At 39.4% G+C, this 18,703-nt stretch overlaps 1 protein-coding gene and 1 long non-coding RNA gene across 5 annotated transcripts in view; one reads left to right on the forward strand and one right to left on the reverse strand.

Annotated features, from left to right (window-relative positions):
- Positions 1-1,628, reverse strand: part of ASCC3 (activating signal cointegrator 1 complex subunit 3) — a 338,650-nt gene extending 337,022 nt beyond the window's left edge. For 2 of the 4 annotated variants that reach the window (XM_047732576.1, XM_047732575.1), the window contains exon 1: positions 1,346-1,619. The gene's annotated coding sequence lies outside the window, so the exon portion shown is untranslated. Of the gene's footprint in view, positions 1-1,345 lie in introns of all 4 variants that reach the window. The other 2 variants (XM_047732577.1, XM_047732578.1) reach the window with 2 other exon arrangements.
- A 357-nt stretch (positions 1,629-1,985) lies between these two features.
- On the forward strand, positions 1,986-16,378 carry LOC125101945 (uncharacterized). Its single transcript, XR_007127982.1, has 3 exons — positions 1,986-2,254; positions 4,517-4,676; positions 16,019-16,378. It is a non-coding gene; the product is annotated as an uncharacterized LOC125101945 (long non-coding RNA).
- The last annotated feature ends 2,325 nt before the right edge of the window (positions 16,379-18,703 follow it).

The following is an 18,703-nucleotide window of genomic DNA, read 5'->3' on the forward strand; positions in this document are numbered from 1 at the left end:
TTTAAAAAAAAAAAATTATTCTTAACTGGCAAAACATTGGCATGTATGCTTTTTGATCAAAGGCAAAATCAAGTCATGCTGTTCAAGAAAAATAATCTGTTCCTTTTTAGGGGCCCATTACATATTAATATTGACAATAACTTACTCTCATGAAAAGCTTCACTTTGGTCCACTAGAGATCCACGACATGAAGAGGAACCTTAGTTAGGATTCTCTGTTAAAAGGGTGGACTATAGAAAGTTGCATAAGCACAGACACTGTATCTCTCTTGATTTTCTAGGCCTAGCACAGTGCCTGACACAGATGAAGATATGAATGAATGAAATGATAAAAGAAAACTGTTCAGCAGGGATCAAGAAGGCTAAACCATGAAAAATTATTCATCCAAATAAGATCATTTAGCCTAACTTAATTGGCATCTCTAAGGAGCATTTTTCTCATGCGAGACTACTATTATAGTATCATCACAAATAAAAAAATACATGCACAGAACCTCAATCCAGATTAGAATCAAAAGCTGAATTCTTAACTTTTCACAACACTCTGAAAATGAGAAAAAAAAATTCATCCATGAAACATGAAATCTAGTGATGAAGATACCAGCTATTCAATCCAATCTTACTTAGAGAAAGAAAATATTCTTACTAGCTTGAGTGTACATGTGATACCATTCATATCAAACTTTTAGCTAACGCTAAAATTATGCTTCTTTTAAACGAAAGAAGAGCAAAATACACAAACACACTGCATTCAATAAATAAATTAACTTATGATATAAAGGCTATTTAATACAACTGCCCCCATACCCACAACACCTGCCTCAAACGCGCACACATCTACTTACTTCAATATGACATTCTAGACTCGGCGATTGCTAAATTCACCCACAATTCACCATGACCAACTCCCTAACCAGACTATTTACTTTTCAGTGTGGGGGTAAAAAAAATATAAAGGAGGCTTTTCTCCCAAAATCTGTGTGAAGAAAACGAAAAAGTTACCACGGCTTTTAACAAAACAAACGAAACCTAAAGAAAGCAAATTACCCTCACACAGGAAAGAAAAATCACCCCATCTGGTCACCACGTTGTGGCCTAATACCTGGCCAATATCTGGCTTGGGGCGATTTTTCTGATCACTACTCCCACCTACAGATTCCAAGAGTGGGACCAGACTGTCGGAGACCACAGACACGACTTCAGGCCCCGAGAGGGATGACAGCTCTTGGCTTGCCGCCTAGTCCCGAAGGGGCTGTCGGGTCGCGTAGCCCACCCCGAACTTCCTGCCCCGCCATCTACCCCTGGCCGTGGCGCCCCTCCTCCTTCTCCCACCTCCACCTCCTCACCTCTCGGCACCAGCTCATGCGCATCCCATCACTCGGTCAGCTTCTACCTTCGAGTCTCCCTCCCTTTCGTTTTCATTTTTACTTCCCACGCCGGGTAGAGAACGGAGGGCAGAGCCGAAGATGCCAGTGGGCGGCTGCACCCCTGTGCCTTCCTCCGCACCTCACCCGGAGCTCGCCGGGGTCGCTCCCAGTCACAGAGTACAGCGCCCCGACCACCACACAGACCTACAAACCCGGCTAGAAGGGAGGGGGCGGAGCAGGCGCGGGCCTACGCGTCACCCGACCGCAGCCGCGCCAACGTCGGCACGTCGGCTCCCCCGGGCCCCACCCCGTCCGCGCGCGCCGCCGCCCGCCTCCCGCTCGCCTCCCGCTCGCCTCCCGCCAGCAGAGCTGAGCTGCGAAGGGGGCCGGGCTGGCGCCGAGGGCGCGTCCCCAAACGGGCACGGGCGCGGACGCGCGCGTTCCTGGGGCTCCGCGGTCAGGTGGGTGTCTCTGCGGGGTCAGGCGTGCTGCTTCTAGCTCGCTGCCAGAGAATTTTCCTCGCAATTACTGGAGTTGACTGCGTCTTTTCTCCTATTCTTTTCCCTAAGATGGAGACAAAGAAGTAATAATTCCTACAAAGGAGAGAAGAGCAGTAAGTATGAAGTCTGAAGAACCGGGTAATTGCGATCTGCATCACCAGCCACGAGCTCCCGGTTATGGGACACTTTATACGCGGTTCTCTAGTCTCGGGTCCGCTTTCTTTAAGCTTTCTCAATTCCCAGTTCAGTTATCTTAAAGTTATCTCTGCTAATCTGGTCCTTTGGTCGGACGGCCGCCACCACAAACAAAATGTCTTTAAGATTCCCTGGCTCATTTGGAAAGACTGACGACATTAAGAAAAATTAACTAACCTGGAGAACTGTCTGGGTATGTGTATACAGTTCCAGACCAAACGTCGGGCATGACGGCCTGACTTAATGTGTCCTAGCTTCCTCCTCTTCCACCTCCGTTTCTCATAAGGAATGTGTCTTGATGCCTAATGGAACTGTGTTTTATAGAAAGGCAGTCAACAGTGATCCGGTTAATACTCTTCACCGGCCAAACCATAATTGGAGTTCTGTGTTCAATCTAGATTGAGCGCTTAAAAAAAAAAAAAAGCAAACTCAGAGAAGCTGGAATTATTTCACAGGAGAGCAGATGATGATGAGAACCCCAAAATGTAACACATAAAAAAGTACTGATTGAACTGGGGAGGATTCTCAGAGAAGAGAGAAAGCTACAGGAACATCGAATAAACACCAGTCATGTGATACTAGATTCGTTTCATTTGGTCTCAAGAGATGCAGACTTGAGAGAAACGGGTTTCATGTCCTGAAAAAGGAGATCTTTCTAGCAGTAGTCAGAGAAGTTGTTTGCCTTAGGATATGTGGGGGCCTCAACTACTGGATTTGACCTTAATTAGATTCTGAAGACTTATTTCATAGGTAGGAGGTGCAAGGGAGCCATATATGAAAAGAATTAGCTCATGGTTTTTTAAAGTCATTCCCAACTTTCAGATTGGATCAGCCCATGGTCCCAGGCTTAAAAGAATTTAGAGGTTAATTTATGAGACAAGACAAATGCATCAAAAGGGAAGGAATGAGAAGGAAGCCGCATGATAATGAGAGGTACTAACAATAAGTGCTAGAAATTCATGTGGCAGATTGTTCTTTTCTTATCACAGTTCCCAACAGTTAAGGGAGAAGGAGGAGATTGAAAATGGACCCTGCCTAGAACTGCCCTAGAACTAACCAAATGCGGCTCTTTACCCTTGAAATGTAGCGGAAAATGGAAACATGCAGCAAGTGCAAAATATACACCAGATTTTGAAATTTAGTACAAAAAAAGGTAAAATATTTTAATTCTTATATTGAGTACATATTGAAATATTAACATTTGATATAGGGTCAGTATATTAAAAGTAATTTTACCTGTTTTTTTTTTTTTAAATGAGGCTTCTAGGAAGTTTTAAATTACATCGGTGGCTTACATCTTATTTCTATTAAGCAGTTCTGACCTAGAGGGAAGTACACTTCACTGAGCTCTGAGAACTATCTTTGTCCTCTTTGTAATCCCTGGAGGGTTTTCCAAAATGTCAGTGGAAAGAGTCTGATGACAGGATTCCTAATGAAGAGATAGAAGACTGTCTAGAAAGTGTGTCATGAGCAAAGACAAGGAAACAAGATTACAGATGCACTCTATGATAATGAGTAACCCGTTGTTTTAAAATAGAAAGTGCTTATTGGAAGGCAGTGACAATAAAGTTAAAATCAGAAACTAATCTGTAGGAAGACTCAGTTTTTAATTTAAGAAATTTAATACTGTAGGCAATTAGGATCTGGCAGTTACAAAATGGGATTGTGGGTGCCTGGGTGGCTCAGTTGTTTAAGTGACTGTCTTTGGCTCATAATCCCGGAGTCCCAGGATCAGGATCAAGTCCCGAATAGGGCTCCCAGCTCCTTCGGGAGTCTGCTTCTCCCCTCTCATGCTCCCTCTCTCACTCTCTCAAATAAATAAACTTAAAAAAAAAAAAAGAAAAGAAAATTGGATTGTATGAATCTCTTGTCAGTATTGAGTAGGGTGGGGATGCCTACCGTGACTCAGTCAGTTAAAGGAACCGATGATCTTCAGTTCAGGTCATAATACCAGGGTCCGGGGATTGAGTCGTGCATCGGGCTCCTTCCTCAGTGGGGAGCCTGCTTGTGCCTCTGTGTGCTGCTACCCCCTGCTTGTGCACACTCTCTCTCTGACAAATAAATACAATTTTTTAAAAAACTATATTGAGTAGGGTGGGTTGAAATTAATGGGTGGTTGGGCAGCCAACTAAAACTCATACTTAAAAATGTATTATTCTAGGGGCACCTGGGTGGCTCAGTGCGTTAAGCCTCTGCCTTTGGCTGGGGTCATGATCTTGGGGCCCAGGGTCAAGCTCCGCATCAGGCTCTCTGCTCAGCGAGGAGCCTCTTCCTCCCCCACCACCCCCCCGCCTCTCCCCGCGCCTGCCTCTCTGCCTACTTGTGATCTCTCTCTGTCAAATAAATGAATAAAGTATTTTTTAAAAATGTGTTATTCCACAAAGAGTGGGGGATAGATTTAAATTGATTATGGTAGTTTTGCCCTGGTCCAAGGTTTCCCTTTCTGTTGTTTCAGTTACCTGAGGTCAACCACAATCAGGAAGCAGATGATCCTTCTAATATATCATCGAAGGGACAATAGTGGCCTAATGCTATGTCACAATGCCTGTGTCATTCACTTCACTCACTTCATCTCATCACTAGGCATTTTATCCTCTCACATCAAAAGAAGAAGGGTAAGTACACTACAATAAGATATTTAGAGAGAGAAAAAGACCACATTCACATAACTTTTATTACATTATATTGTTGTAGTTATTCTATTTTTGGTCATTGTTGTTAATCTCTTACTGCGCCTAATTTATAAACTGAACTTTAACATAAGTATGTATGTGTAGGAAAAAACATAGTATATACAGGGTTTGGTACTAGCATTGGTTTCAGGCATCCACTGGGGCAGTCTTGGAAGTATCTCGCACAGACAGGGGATTATTGTACAGCCCATCTCTAAAGTGGAATACTTTATAGGCATTAAAAAGTATGACATGAATCTGTATTGTTTGATATGGAAATTTATCAAGGAGTACAATTGAGTAAATAGTTTGGAAAATAATACATACACAACGTGAACCCATATATGTAAAATTATATACGTGTATGTATGTAACTAGATCATTTGACTAATAGTGCCTTAATTTTCTTAAAATTGCTTCAAAAACAGAAAATCTCAAGGTGAAGATGTTTCCAGCATATTTTCATGGGCTCAACAAAGTCATCCATGTTTTTTAGTTCTTTTCATCTCTATGTTCTCTATATTCTTAGCATGTTAGCCTTTCACTCTCACCCTTATCACCTCATGAGTTGTCAGAATGGGTTGATAAGCTCCAGACTCATGTCTAGCCCATGAGTCCCTTAGTATCTCAGTATGTGTGTCCTCTAGGTCTGTTAAGCTCACCAGTGTCCCACAGCCTTGGTTTCTGGATATTTTTGGTTTTACCTATTCTCAGTCCATAGGTTCCCCCTCCTTTTTGAATACCTCAACTTAAAATTAACATTGGGTCTTAAAATTACATCTCTGCTGGACCCCAGTGCATTTCTTTTCCTGGAACTGACACTTAACTTCTGGGGGATGCTGATTAATAAAAAAACTCAATTCTAAAATGAGTTTCCCAGGATGCCTGGGTGGCTCAGTTGGTTGAGCAGCTGCCTTTGGCTCGGGTCATGATCCCGGCGTCCTGGGATCGAGTCCCACATCGGGCTCCTTGCTCTTTGGGGAGCCTGCTTCTCCCTCTGCCTGCCATTCTGCCTGCCTGTGCTCGCTCTCTCTCCCTCTCTCTCTCTGACAAATAAATAAATAAAATCTTTTTAAAAAAATAAATAAAATACAAAAATAAAATGAGTTTCCCTAGTCTTTTTAATAAATGATGATGATACGGAAAAAAAGTTATGATGGCAGATGCTGTTGGTTGTCTATGCAGTCACCATTTTTCTCCTCTTCCTTAATAAAATGAATTTGTTAGGTCATCAAACAATAAGAAATGTGAGCTCTTCCTGTTACCCTGGAAGTAATTCTATTTCCTTTTGAATAAGAATTTTGTAGAGGTGGTCATGTGACCAAGGGATAGTCAGCAAAGGAGGGTTCTGCAATAAGTTTTATCCAAATGGCAAATAAATGCTTATAAGTTCTATAGAGAGTTATTCTTGGCTTAATTCAAGATGGTAGACTTGGCATATAATTTGCCTAATGTTCTTTCCTATACAGTGCTGAAATAAAAGTTTAGAAGTAGGAAAACTGAGGAATAAATAAAAAAGTGAAGATAGTGTGTGTTTGGTGCATGTACTTATGTGGAGAGGAGAATGATCAGTGGAGAAGAGAAAAGTAAATGAAACTTTAACAGTTTCCTGGGAAACAAGGCTAATGGTAGAGATGTGACTAAGAATAACACCTAAAACCATTGCCAAAAAATACAGTGAAGAAGCTACAAAAGAGTTGGTTCAGGCATGGCAGAGAGCAGAAATAAGAATAAGGGCTGAAAATGGGGTTGACATTCTAAATATGGTACACTTGACTCAGGCACCACACACATTTCCTTCTTCATTGTACATAATGAGAGCTGACAAAGACACCTGCCACCAAACAAAGAAACAAAAAAGACCCCAAAAGTCTTGAAATGAATTGTGTAAATAGTAGAGAGGAAATGAAAGCTTTTATGTTAACAACACAGAGTAATACCATTCTCATTGTGGTACTCAGGGCCAGCATCCAGAGAGCTAGTTACTTGCCTTATCATCCTAAAGTAAAACCTGATATTTAGTATTCCTAGTCCTACCCTATCAAACCCAGGCACTTGTTCACAATTAGTACGTAAGAGAGAAAACTGGAAGACATCCTGCTTACTAAGAGCAAAGGAAGGGCACCTGGATGGCTCAGTTGGTTAAGTGTCTGCCTTCAGATCAGGTCATGACCCCAGGGTCCTGGGAGTGAGATCCTCATTGGGCTCCCAGCTTCTTCCTCTTTCGCTGCTTCTCCCTCTCCCCCTGCTTGTGGGCTCTCTCACTTGAGAGAGCCACCCAGGCACCCCTGTATAAATAAAACCTTAAAAGCAAACAAATCAATTACCAGTTTATATATACATATATATTTAATTTTTTAATTTTTTTATTTAATGTACTTAAATACTTTAAACATATTAAATATATATTTTATATATGTTGCTGAATATATGCATTTTATATGTGTATCTATTACATAAGTAGCAAATATAAGTAAATTTTATATAACATAATATATATTTAGATAAATATTTGTGTTATATTGTATGTCTATGTGTATAGAAACGTACAATAAAGAATAAACAGACAAATCAGTAAATCACTGTTATGAAAGAGAGAGAAAGGAAAACAGAAAAACAAACTCTAAAGGAAACAGATGTATTTCACAAAATAAAAGGGGACATTTTTTAAAAACACTCCAATTTATAAACTTAAGTATTCAGAATATATTTTATCTATAAGCTATAAACAAGGTACTCCGAAAAAGGAGCAACCATAGAATGATACAGTTCAGAGACACTGAAAACATGATTCCTTAAATGAGAAATTCAAGGGAAGTACCAGAGATAAAATCAAAGAAATCTAGAACATAGCATACAAAGACATAAACAGAAAATATGAGAAAAGATGAAGAGTCACGGAGAGCCAATCCAATGGACTAACATTCAACCATTAGAGAAGAAAGAGATTTAGAAAAAAAAAGTGAGAAAAAAAATTTTAATTATAAGAGGTTTTTTTAGAATGTAGAAAGAAATAAGTTTTCAGATTGAGTAGAAAAAAATAGGGTATCAGAACATAGAAGGAAAAAGATTCACAATTGGAGATATTATCATGTAATACCAGGAATAAAAACTAGGGGGGCACCTGGGTGGCTCAGTTGGTTAAGCACTGCCTTTGGCTCAGGTCATAATCTTGGAGTCCGGCTTCGGGCTCCTTGTCCCACAGGGAGTCTCCTTCTTCCTCTGACCCTCCCCCTTCTCATGCTCACTCACTCGCTCTCTCTCATTCTCTTTCTCTCTCAAATAAATAAAATTTTTTAAAAAAAGAATAAAAACTAGGAATACTAGTCAGTAATAATAATATAATAAATCCCTAAAGTTTATAAACATAAAAGACATGTTATCAACAAAAGAATTAAAATCAAACCTATTGGGGCACCTGGGCGGCTCAGTTAGTTAAGCTTCCAACTCTTGATTTTGACTGGGGTCATGATATCAGGGTCACGTGATCGAGCTCCTCAATGGGCTCCTCTGTGGATATGGAGCCTGCTTGAGATTCTCCCTTTCCCTCTGCCTCCCCAACCCTCTCTCTCCTCTTCAAAAAAAAAAAAAAAAAAAAAAAAATTAGACCTAACAGCATTGGATCCTAGAAGACAACGACAGAATATTTTCAAAGTCTTAATGGTAGATATCGTTCACTCTAGACGTCTATATTTATTCAAATTAGCAATTAACTGTAAGAGCAAAATAAAAATTTTTAGACCATCAAATGTGGAACTGCAGAAGATTTTCCTCCCATGTGATCTTCACTCCAGCAAAATAAGGCCAGAAACTCTGGGAAATAGTTCGGAAAAATAAGGCTGAAAACTAAGAGGAAAACATGTAATTCTGGAAAAGGTATACCAATCTTAGAGGCAAACCTACATTCCCAAAAGGGGCTGTGCAGCATGTCTAGAGAGAAAGCAGTGTAGATGAAAGAAGGAAGAGTTCAAGGAATAGGTTTTTATGGAAGTAAATGGGAATTCCAATAGGATAAATGATAAAATAGGGAATTCTTTTAAAAGTGAAAGCTGTAGTAAATCAAATACTACAAGGATAAAATATGTAAAGGGGTGGTAAAGGAAATTCAGAAAAAAATATCATTAGGAAAAGGGTCAAAACAGTTCAGAGGACTACCCTTAGGTCTGAGAGGAGGAAGGGAGCTAGCAAAAGAGAAAGAGTAGCCAAAGAGGAAAGAGATTAGCAAAGATATTTAAAATCACTTTTTGAAAAAGTCATCAAGGTTAATTCCTGTTCAGAGTCAAGGAGAATGGAGACTGAGTTAATGTCTTCAGAGATTTATATAATTGTTGGATTGGAAACAGTTTTAGTAACTTGACAGGGATGGAAATCAGATGGCAAATTAAGAGAATAAATGAGATAATGGAGACAGGGATGAGAATCAGTTTTGTCTAACAAATGCATGAAAAAAGCAGAGCAGTGGAGGAAATATTAGGGTCCAGAGAAAGACTTTTGTCTGTGTGTGTTTTTAAGATAGAAAAACAAGCAAACGTCCGAGATACTGATAGAAGGAAAAAACCTATAAGAGATGAGTTGAGTAAAGATAACAGTGAGGTGAAGTGAAGACAGACAAGGATACACTCAAGACCATATGTGAAGTTGTTCTTAACCTTGGGAGAGGGACTTTTTCCTGTGAGATAAGATGAAAGAAGTAGAGGATGCTTGAAAATACAGGAAAAATTTAAGGTATTAAAGGAAGAATGTCTAGCTATAAAAATTTCAAAGTTGAATATACAATATGAATGGAATGCTTCTTTTAGCAGCCTTGAAATTATGGCTTGTTGAGTGTATGAATATTTTTTTTTAAAGATATTATTTATTTATTTGACAGAGACCACAAGTAGGCAGGGAGGCAGGCAAAGAGAGAGAGGAGGAAGCAGGCTCCCTGCTGAGCAGAGAGCCCTATGCGGGGCTCGATCCCAGGACTCTGGGATCATGACCTGAGCCGAAGGCAGAGGCTTTAACCCACTGAGCCACCCAGGCGCCCCAGTGTATGAATATTCTTAACTATTTCTTGTAAGATAGTAAGATACGTTGAATTTTCATAATTTACTATAAAATACAGAAAAAAAAATTCAAACATGCAGCCAAGGTTAGGTTTTTGTTTTTTTTTTTTAAAGATTTTATTAATTTATTCGACAGAGATCACAAGTAGGCAGAGGAGGCAGGCAGAGAGAGGGGGGAGCAGGCTCCCTGCTGAGCAGAGAGCCCGATGCGGGGCTCGATCCCAGAACCCTGGAATCATGACCTGAGCCTAAGGCAGAGGCTTTAACCCACTGAGCCACCCAGGCGCCCCCCAAGGTTAGGTTTTAAAAAGCAACACTACTCATCAATATAAACTTAAGAAATGAAAACTCCAAGTCAGAGAGTTCTCATTGACTAATTTGACTTGAGATCTACTTAGTTGCCCAAATGCCAGGTGAGAATCAGTGACAATTGTAAGTATGCATATGAATATAGGTTTGTTTATATAAATGGGGTTGGAGGAAAGAAGATTAGGGGTAGTTAGCTTCAAAATGATTAATTTTTAGCTAGCCTTTTCATATCAGGAGCTAGGTTTGCCTATCTTTCTTCTTCCCTCCCTTTCTTTCTAAGATTTTATTTATTTGTTTGGGAGAGAGAGGGAGAGCAGGAGAGCACAGAGGGAGAAGCAGACTCCCCATTGATCAGGGAATGCGATGTAGGACTCAATAGCAGGACCCTGGGACTCTGAGCCAAATGTAGATGCTCAACCAACTGAGCCACTCATGCACCCCTAGGTTTGCTTTTCGTATGCAAGCAAATCACCCACCCGAAGTTTGAGGTGCTAACATATTTATTACTTAAAGCACTGTGTGGGAATGGAAGAAACTTTCCTTGCCAACTGTTGCTATTCTATGATTTCTCCCAACAGAGAAGTTAAGGAATTATTTAGACTGTATATGAGACCCAGAGCAGCAGTAGCAATAGAGTTTTCTGTCTCAAAACATGATAGGTGAGTAATTGGTTTGCAAGTTTCCTTGGGAGTGTCCCAGGTATAATCTGAAACTGGTCCCTGTATTTGGAGGACAGGGAGACACCAAAGAAAGAAGAAGCCTACTCTAGGTTGGTAAGTGGCAGATTTAATAACCAAAGGGAGCTTACTTAGGCAAGTTTGTTTTAGGGTACAAGACAAGTGGATCCCTAGATGCACCTGTCGAATCTTAAAAGTTTATATAGAGGCCTTAGCCAGGTTCAGTCAAATACTTATACTATCTTATACTGTCTAAATAGTTTCAGCACCACATCATTATCCCAAGGCTATGTCCTTGGGGCAGCTGCTGGGAGCAGGAAGGCAAGCGGAACTCACATTCCAAAGATAACAGGTAGGCAGAAGTGCCTTTGATTGCCTGGGGTCAGCTCACGGGTCAACCAGCAGTGATGTCTTTTCAGTCACCCTCCCCCAAGAGCAGTCTTGGAACAGTGTAGGTGTATTCAGGATTTAGTCATCCAGAGATCCAGGCATCTTCTTGCTATTCTACAATTTCTAGTGTAGTGTTCTCATCTAATAATATGAGATGACTTGCAACCAAGGCTATATTCCAAGTAGCAGTCTAAAGAAGAGGAGGAACAGAGGGACCTATTTTGGGAACATGAGCTGAAAGTACACCCTCATTTAGTCACATGGCCACACTTAATTTCAAGGGCAGCTGGGAGAAGTAGTTTTTATTTTAGGCAACTATATTATATATTGCAGTTAAAATTCAGGAGTTCTGTTGCCATGAGAGATAAAGACATATTTGGAGACAAATGTTTCACCCACAATCCTTTTCCTTCTCAATTAAAGCAAACATATTGGTATTGTTTTTTTTAAAGATTTTATTTATTTATTTCACAGAGAGAGATCACAAGTAGGCAGAGAGGCAGGCAGAGAGAGAGAGAGAGAGGAGGAAGCAGGTTCTCCGATGAGCAGAGAGCCCGATGCGGGACTCGATCCCAGGACCCTGAGATCATGACCTGAGCCGAAGGCAGCGGCTTAACCCACTGAGCCACCCAGGCGCCCCAAACATATTGGTATTAAACAGATAAGGATAGCCTCCCTTCACTTATCAGGACTGAGCCATGGGAAACAGAATAATATGAAGACTAATTTTTATCTCTTTTATGCACATAAAAATTGAGCAAGTAAAAAATGGCAATACATAATGATGGATATTAGTTATTTTATGAATTAAAATTTGCTGAAGTTTAGACTATTCTTAAGGATTTTTAATATGGTCAGAATGGAGTTTCCATTCATTCTTCCCACAAGTAATTAAGCATATATCACATAACCCACACTTCGCCAAGCATTGTGAACTCGCCAAAGGAAAGTGTGATATAATCTCTATTCTCAGGGAACTTAGAGGAACTTATAGTTTGAAAAGGAGATAAATTTAACACAAGACTCTTAAAGAACTATTAAGTGCTGAGTTGTGTGATACTTTATGAGTACAAAAGGAATGCAAAGCAAAGATAGGGCATCGTTGGCTGCAGGAGATTAAACACATTTGCCAAAAAAAGCCAAGTATGGAGCTGGGCATATAAGAATAGGTAGAATTTATTTATAAAACCTTTCCTATGCAAAATCATGAATGGTATATTTGTAAGATTGATTCTAGAGAATAGAGGCATGTTGAATTTTAGAAGTCCAGACTGTTGCTAGTGAGAGCTTGAAAATACTGACTTGATAGTCTATAAACAGGTTTTCTGTTTTTTGCTCTATGTTGTATCTTTAAGTACTAGCTTGAAACATAGTAGACACCAAATGTTTGTCAATTAAATGTACTTTTCCTTTAATACTCAGTGTTTCCTTTATTATGTGATGGAGAACTTAAATTTTTAATTAAGGTATAGCTTCTTTTCAAAATTGAGGTATATTAAAGTTTACATATCTTAAGTGTACAGTGCTATATGCTACCTCATGTGACTGCTATCCAAACGAAGATATAGAATATTTCCAGCACGTCTTAATACTCCCTTTTGACCCTCCCCATCAGCATTTAAGCCCCCGTATCCCACCCCAGCCACCCCAAAGTAGCCACTATTCTGACTTCTGTTAACATAGATTACTATCTTGTTTTGAAATTCACACACATGAAATCATATAGTATGTCACTCAGTACTTTTTTCATGTTGTTGCCACCCTGGCCTTAATTTATATATTGTATTGATACTTCAAAGAGATATTCTCCACCCTCTGTTTTAAAAGTCTTTTCTTATGGGAAAATCCCATAAAAGTATGCAGAAGGTGTTTATTATAATATATATTAGAGGTGTTACTGACTTTTAAATTTCAAAGAGAGATTGTGTTCACTTTAAAAGTAGGTGAGGTCAGGATAGCCTTCGTCCTGAACCATGGTAGTAGAGCTTGGTACTTCCAAAGTGATGGTCAAGTTAACTTGCTGTGGCCTTGTTACTCTAACAAACCTGAAAATGCTCTATGAGAAGTTTAGGCCAATTACAAAGTTAGCGGCACAGTCCCCACACAAAACCACCCTCATTTCTGATACCAACTGCAAGTTTGCAGGAGGGCGGGGCGGGGGGGGGAGATGGAGTGATTCTCCCAAATTCAGTTTCAGTAATTTTCAGAAAGACCCACAAAACCACTAAAAGCTATTATACTATGGTTATGGCTTATTAAAAGGAAAAGATAGTAGATTAAGATTAAAGGAAAGCACACGTAAAACAGAGTCTAGGAGACTTTCAAATGCAAAGAATTAGTTGTCTTCTAGCTATGAAGTCAGGACACATTGATGTTCTAGCATCAACATGTGACAATATGTATGCAATACTACCAATCAGGGAGGCTCACCTGAGCTTGGTGTCAAAATGTAGGTCTCAGTTTCCAGGTTCACTGATACTGTGTGACTCAAAAGTCCCACCCAAAATCTTATTATTAGTCTTTTTTTTACTGGCTAATACACAACCTAAGACGATATGGGTGTTGCCAGTACCCAACCTAAATCAAATTGTTAGACTACTCATTATAACCCAAGACCCTCAGATAACCCCTTCTTAAAAGGGTAAAGGCAAAGTCCAGGCCTGCTCTTTGGCTCTAATTCATTACTATACACCCCCTAAATCTCCACTTTTCTCATTGGAGGATTTGTTTTTTACAACCCCTGCAATTAAATTGTTTTTTCAAAAAACAAAAACTTATTTTTAAGTTTATATTTTAAAACATTCTGAATGATTATGAAGCATCTCAACAAAGAAAATTAAGATTAGAATAGGATTACTAACATTTTCTTTTTCCTCTAATTGTCCAATATATATAAATAGGAAGATGCTACCAGGCTTACTGGCTTGTAATGCATTCTATGTTAAGTTCGACACAGCTAGAAAATAAAATTGAAAGTTTTTCAGTAGACTATAATGCCAGAAATGATAATGAAGGAAAAACGAAGCTGTATAGTAACAGTTCAATGATTTTGAGGCTTGGGGATTGTGTGAGTTTGCAAGACCTCCCTAGAAAGAATATAAACTACTGAAGACCTCCGTAAGGAACACGGAGTTGTTAAAAATTGCCCCTATGTTTTTTTTTTTAAGATTTTATTTATTTATTTGTCAGAGAGAGAGAGAGAGAGAGAGTGAGCACAGGCAGACAGAGTGGTAGAGGGAGAAGCAGGCTCCCCGCGGAGCAAGGAGCCCGATTCGGGACTCGATCCTAGGACCCTGGGACCATGACCTAAGCTGAAGGCAGCCGCTTAACCAACTGAGCCACCCAGGCGTCCCAAAATTGCCCCTATATTTTAAACATTTCTTTACATATATGTGTTGAGGAGTCATCACTAAGGAAGTAATACCATTGTAGTTTAAAATGAAATTATAAGATTTAAATGTTAAGGTCCCATTTATTGATATCAAGTTTCTCTTAAAATAATTTTAATTGCATTTTGATAGGTTTAGCTCTTCCTAGTTTAGACATGAGTTGTAATTTTTTGTTGTTGTTCTTTTTAAGATAGAGTAGAGATATCGGACTTAAGTGACAAAATAGACTAGAGAGGAAATTCCACCCTAGCTAGGAGCTGAAGCAAGACCAGGAAATTTAAAGTCCGTCAACTCACAGGTCAGACAGGCAGTTGTTATAGTCATTGGTCAGGAAGGGCAAGGTTCAAGTCAGGCATAAGATTCGGATTTCATAGGTTCAAGACACTCAGACTGAGAGCTATATTTAGCTAACTCTATGCATTGATGTGAAGGTTCATCATCCATTTGTGAAACTAAGTAGAGGAAACCTCATTTATTTATTTATTTATTTATTTTTAAGATTTTATTTATTTATTTGACAGACAGAGATTACAAGTAAGCAGAGAGGCAGGCAGAGAGAGAGAGGAGGAAGCAGGCTCCCCGCTTAGCAGAGAGCCCGATGTGGGGCTCGATCCCAGGACCCTGGGATCATGACCTGAGCCGAAAGCAGAGGCTTTAAACCCACTGAGCCACCCAGGCGCCCCAGGAAACCTCATTTAAAATGGAGTCAGGAGGCTAGAAGGGGACCTTTCATGCCCTACTACTTCTTGTCAAGAAGAGAGCTATCTTGCCTTCCCCATGGGAAGAAGCCTACCTTACTACTCTAGCAGGAAGAAGAAAGAATTTCTCTAGGGCCAACAACAAGCCCAGTCAGTAAGAAAATATCACAGTTCAAACAATGAGAAATCATCACTCTGCTGGACTTACTTTCCTTCAGTGGATTTTCATTCACAGCAGTCCCTCAACCCCCAAATTCTTCCTTTTCTTGATAATGTTTCTCTCATTTGACCTGTGGACCTGCCTGTAGCTTGGCATCACTTGCATGTCCAAATTGCAAATCCTCTGCTATTATTGAATAAACACATTTTGCTGGTCAAATAACCAGCTGTTTTTCTTGTAAGGTCAACACATTCAATTGATACACATGCTGAGCACCTACCTTGAGTCAGCAGACTCAGTAGCAAACAAGACAAACACTGTGTTGGCTTTTTAACAAATGATAGCTATCTGTCACTGCTCAAGTACCTGCTATTTGCCAGGCGTTGTGCTAAGCATTTCTTCCTGGAACTCTAAAAGTGTTTATTATTCTCACTTTTGTTATGTAGATTTCACAGGAAAGGAAATTGAGATTTAGGAGGTTGACAATCTGTCTGGAAGGGAATGTCTAACGGCGATTCAGCACACCTCTAAAGCTGAAATTTCTTGCTATCAAAAGGCTCTTTCGAGTAGTAATGGACGGTTTCTCAGTATCTGAAAAAGTATTTTATCTTCTCCAGGACTTTTCAGTTTCTTTGCTGGTTACAGGAGCGCCATCTTTTGACAAGATGTGGAGTTTCATAAAAGAGGACTTAGGGAACTGATGACAAACTGGTCAAGGCTTACCTTGTTCTCTTCTTTATTAAATGGGTTATTGTCTAGGGTTATCATGTTTTCTAAACTAGAAAAAAGGACTTATTTTGGTTACAGTTCTTGGTCAATTGGTGCTTATTTTGCTATTATGAAGAAGAAAGAAAAATAGGGACAGATAATTAATTTTTGTATATTAGTACTTAAGATATATATTCAAGATTGCTTACAAATAATTTCTTCCTTAAATATGTGATGTTGATTTCATTAATACCACATTTAAAATTTTTAAATCTGGGTTCAACGAATAAGCAAAGAGAAAAATTGTCCTACCCCGAACACAAAGTCTCAGATTTACACAACTCTGAACAGACCTAGTTACTTAACAACCGCTAAAGTGAATTTTTTTAAAAAAATAAATGCTGACATATGTGCTCCGTGGGAGAATTTTTCCTTTTAAGCTTTCACAAAGACACAGCAAGAAATTATACATATATAAGCAAAACAAGATTAAGCAACACTTTTTCATTGTGTGTGTAGCACTAATTATAGTGTTTCCTTTTATAAAAGCAGAAATAGTATAATATCTTCTTAGAGCTAGAAGTAGATGACTATATCCTAGCAATAGCAAGCCTGTATGTTAAGACCACCTCCCACAGACACGAACAGTAGTTACTACTGCCCACAGCTGACATCAATTCCAGAATTCTTTTTCTGTTTAGCCGTCTTTTAACCTAAGTGAACCAACTCAACTTGCCAGGAATTACAAGCTTAAAGAACAGTATTTTAAGTTAGAGCAATATTTACTAAAATTTTAATATTGAAAGCATAGCTTTTGACAGAGCTAAAATGAAATGTTTTTTTTCTCTCACCGTTCCTTTAAATTTTATTGGGGTAGAGTACCTATTCCTGGATGAAAACTATGGTGGGATCTGTGGCTTTATTGTTGTTGTTCGTTGACTTTTAAATAATACAACTTTCCATTGTCATTTTAAGTTACAGATGACAGTTAAGTTAAGTTAAGTTAAGTTACTATGACAATTCAGTAACTTAAGTATTTAATACTTAAATAGATACTATTTGTTATTGTGTAATAGTGAAAATTCATAATTGGATTTAGTATGAATTCTTCTCTCTTGCAATAGCTTAAGCCTAATTAGAACTGAACTGAAGAAGTGGAGTGGGCCTTCTCTCTTCTTCTATTGCGTGACATCATATTGCTATCATTTCCAAGGCCACATCCAGCCCTTAGGAGGTGGGAGGATGACAACAAGTCAGAGATATAGGACATTTCTTACTTCACTGAAAAATCCTAGTTGTTTCCTTCTCTGTGTCTAAAGGCAGGGACCTCTTGCAGGTCCTGGTAAATGATTAAAACAGATTCTTTCTCTTTGTAGACACCTTTGAGAACTCCTTGAAGGTTCCCAACTAGACTTTCCAACTCTGGCAATTCATTAGCTGATGCATCTTTCCTGGTTCAGGTCCTGAAAAGCCTGAAGTGCATCTACAGTTCCTTTTTGAGAGGAACTCTTTACTCTTCCAGATGGCTTTTTTGGACAGAAACCAAGAACGAACCATGCCAGCTCTTTTTCCCTTGGCTTACTTTCCTTGCCCTGATAAGTTTTAGGAATAAAGGCTGGTCCTAAACCAAAAGCACTCTCCTATGCCAAGCAGCCAGTCATCCTCAGCCTCTACATTTTCTGGGATGGAGGTAGTAGAGTCAGTCACACCTCAGTCTACAGTCCACTTAAGATTTTGGGGGCAGCAGTACAATACTAGTTCTTTGCATTTTCAGCTGCAGAAAATACATTTCAAAGCTCTCCCATAGTCCCCTGACAGTACTCCTCGCTAGGCTTGAAGTTAGAAGATCCTACACACCTATGCCTCTCCCTCTCAGAGGATTGGTACTGTTATTCAACTGAGTAACTTAAAAGATCAGATTTTTTTTTTTTTTTTAATGACTCATGGATTAAGGAGCATCCCATCTGGCAAACAGAAAAGAGCTCCCTCCAGGTGTAGAAAAGGAAGGTTTTAAAAGGCAGACAGGGAGTGAGAAAAGAAAAATTATTGGCAAGGAATACATTGTTTTAGGCAAAGTTGCCCTCCAAAGGGGCATGGAGGGGTCTATCAGTAGATTTCCTAGTGCTGTCAGGGAAATTCCATGTTGACTGGTTCAAGTTTACATTCCTGGGGGGATCGAAACTGCAGTTGGTGTGGAGCCTTAACAGACATAGCTCCATTTGGGGCCTGTGGATTTTTTTTTTTTTTTGGCAGTGCTCATGACAGAGTGACAGCTCTCTAAAGAAGCTATTCCTTTACTTTCTCTGATGCCTTTTTTAAAAAATATTCTTGATCTGGTTGAAGCCTCAATGAATCATGTAAAATATCTAGAATGCGTTTCTTTTGTCAACCTGTGTGTAGAAGGGAGAATGGCTCACCCTCCATTGAGCATCCTGCCATCTGCTTGGTGCTTCAACAGAAACTATGACAGGAATAATCCCATTCTAAGATCCTGTTAGAAATAGAAGCACAGACAAGTGGGACACATCATAGAACCTAAGTGTGAATAGATTTACTACATATCAGACTAGGATCTAAATATTTCTTAAAATTTT

Source organism: Lutra lutra, chromosome 6 (genome assembly GCF_902655055.1).
Source record: "Lutra lutra chromosome 6, mLutLut1.2, whole genome shotgun sequence".
Classification (NCBI taxonomy): domain Eukaryota; kingdom Metazoa; phylum Chordata; class Mammalia; order Carnivora; family Mustelidae; genus Lutra; species Lutra lutra.